This window comes from Dasypus novemcinctus, chromosome X, assembly GCF_030445035.2.
Source record: "Dasypus novemcinctus isolate mDasNov1 chromosome X, mDasNov1.1.hap2, whole genome shotgun sequence".
NCBI lineage: Eukaryota > Metazoa > Chordata > Mammalia > Cingulata > Dasypodidae > Dasypus > Dasypus novemcinctus.
The window spans coordinates 159,395,075-159,397,927 of NC_080704.1; the positions used below are offsets into that span (position 1 = coordinate 159,395,075).

General features: G+C 40.8%; 1 pseudogene; it reads left to right on the plus strand.

Annotated features, from left to right (window-relative positions):
- Positions 1-987: 987 nt before the first annotated feature.
- Positions 988-2,023, plus strand: LOC101439395 (kynurenine--oxoglutarate transaminase 3 pseudogene; annotated as a pseudogene).
- Positions 2,024-2,853: the final 830 nt, after the last annotated feature.

Sequence of the window (2,853 nt, forward strand, 5' to 3'; positions counted from 1 at the left end):
ACATTTAATGTTACTACTGTAAAGGCACTTCTTATTTCACCCATTTTGACCTTTGGGCTTCATCTGTCATATTTTATTTTCACCACTCTTTTGAGGCTTTAGTTACTTTTACTGACATAATCTTTAGTTATAGACTCTTTTCCAAGCATCTCTTTCCTGTCTTTTCTTTTCTGACTGTGGCATACCCTTTAGTATTTCCTGCAAGGCCATTCTCTCGGCTACAGATTTTCTCAGTTTCTGTTTATCTGTGAATATTATAAATTTGCCCTCATTTTGGAAAAACAGTCTTGCCAGATATAAGATTCTAGGATTGCAATTTTTCTCTTGCAGTGTCTTAAATATATCATTCCACTCTCTTCTTACCTCCATGGTTTCTGATGAGAAATTGGCACTTAATCTTACTGGGTTGCCCTTATATTTTATGCATCTCTTTTGTCTTGCTGCTCTCAGAATTCTCTCTTCATCTTTAGCATTTGACATTTTGATTAGTATTTGTCTTGAAGTTGGTCTATTCAGATTTATTCAGATGGGAGTACACTGTACTTCCTGTTCACAGATATCTATGTCCTTCAATAGGGTTAGGAAATTTTCCAGCATTATTTTTTCAAAGGTTCCTTCTGCCCTTTTCCCTTGTCTTCTCCTTCTGGGACAACCATGACATGTACGTTTGTATATCTCTTGCTGTTGTTCTGTTCCCAGAGACCTTGTTCAATTTTTTCCATTCTTTTCTCCACGTGTTCTTTTGTATGTTTGCTTTTAGAGGCCATTTCTTCAAGCTCACCAAACCTATCTTCTGGCTCCTCAAATCTGCTATTATATGATTCCAATGTTTTTAAAATTTCATTTATTATGCCTTTCATTCCCATAAGATCTGCTCTTTTTCTATGTATGCTATCAAATTCTTTTGTGCTCATCCAGTGTCTTCTTAATATCCTTAATCTCTTCAGCCATCTCATTGAATTTATTAAAGATATTTGTTTGATAATCCCATGGGCAAGGTATATACCAAAGAAGAACTCCAAGTAATTGCTGACCTTTGCATCAGATATGACACACTCTGCATCAGTGATGAGGTTTATGAAGGGCTTGTATATACTGGAAATAAGCATTTAAAAATAGCCACTTTTCCAGGTATGTGGGAAAGAACAATAACAATAGGAAGTGCTGGAAAGACTTTTAGTGTAACTGGCTGGAAGCTTGGCTGGTCCATTGGTCCTAATCATTTGATCAAACATTTACAGACAGTTCAACAAAATACTATCTATACTTGTGCAACTCCTTTACAGGAAGCCTTGGCTCAAGCTTTTTGGATTGATATCAAGCGCATGGATGACCCAGAATGTTACTTTAATTCTCTGCCAAAAGAGTTAGAAGTAAAAAGAGATCGGATGGTCCATTTACTTGAAAGTGTTGGGCTAAAACCCATAGTTCCTGAGGGAGGATACTTCATCATCGCTGATGTGTCTTTGCTAGATGCAGACCTCTCTGATATGAAGAACAATGAACCTTATGACTATAAATTTGTGAAGTGGATGACTAAAAATAAGAAGCTGTCAGCCATTCCTGTTTCAGCATTTTGTAACTCGGAGACCAAATTACAGTTTGAGAAATTTGTGCGATTTTGCTTCATTAAAGATCCCAAGTCCTTGAGATTCTTGCATCTTTTATGAAAGTATCACTCTGTTATGTCAAAAATGGAATGTAGTGACAGCAAAGCTTGAAGTACGGAGACCTATTTAGGTATTTCTGGTAAGAGATCACAGTGGTGGCAATGGAAGAGTAAGAAATGGTCACATTCTGGATATATTTTGAAGGTGGAGCCAACAGGATTTGCTAACAAAGTTTATGTGAACTATTAGAGGAAGTGAGGAATTAAGAATGAGTCCAGGAAGTGGATTTGGCCCAACGGATAGGGCGTCCGCCTACCACATGGGAGGTCCAAGGTTCAAACCCAGGGCCTCCTGACCTGTGTGATGAGCTGGCCCATGCGTGGTGCTGATGCACGCAAGGAATGCCGTGCCACCCAGGGGTGTCCCCCACGTGAGGGAGCCCCATGCACAAGGAATGTGTCTCGTAAGGAGAGCCACCCAGTGCAAAATAAGTGCAGCCTGCCCAGGAATGGTGCCGCACACACGGAGAGCTGGCACAGCAAGGTGACGCAACAAAACAAGACACAAATTCCAGGTGCTGCTGACAAGAATACAAGCGGACACAGAAGAACACACAGCGAATGGACACAGAGAGCAGACAACTGGGGAGGGAGGGTGGGGAAGGGAACAGAAGTAAATAAAAAATAAATCTTAAAAAAAAAAAGATATTTGTTTGAACATCTTTGATTAGTTGTGTCATCTCCTTTATTTCATCTGGAGGCTTATATTGTTCCTTTAAATGGGCCATATATTCCTGTTTCTTGGTATGGAGTGTAACTTTTTTTTGGTGTCTTGGCATTTGGCTTAGTAGATGTATTTGTTTTTGGTGCAGTATCTCTCTTTGGCTAAGGGTTTTCTTGCCCTTTCTCCCTTGCTTGTTGTGTAGTAGGAGTTGAGGATATAGTTGGTGCTCTAAGCTGTGGAGGCTCAAGATACCCACATTGCCTCAGGGACTGATGAAGCTTCTTCCAACTTTTTCCTTTGCCAGGTGTAGGGTCAGAGCCACAATCATGTGTAATAATCCAAGCCAGGCAGGACTAGACTGTAGTTGCCCAGAGTGACTGATGAAGCTTCACTCCCCTTCCTCCCTGCCTGGGTTGGGGATGGAACTGGAGTTGTGGGAAGCAATCTATGCAGTGTGGGTCCAAAATGGCCACAGTTGCTCCAGCAGGTTTCTGACAAGTCAGTCTGTGCCAGCCAAATG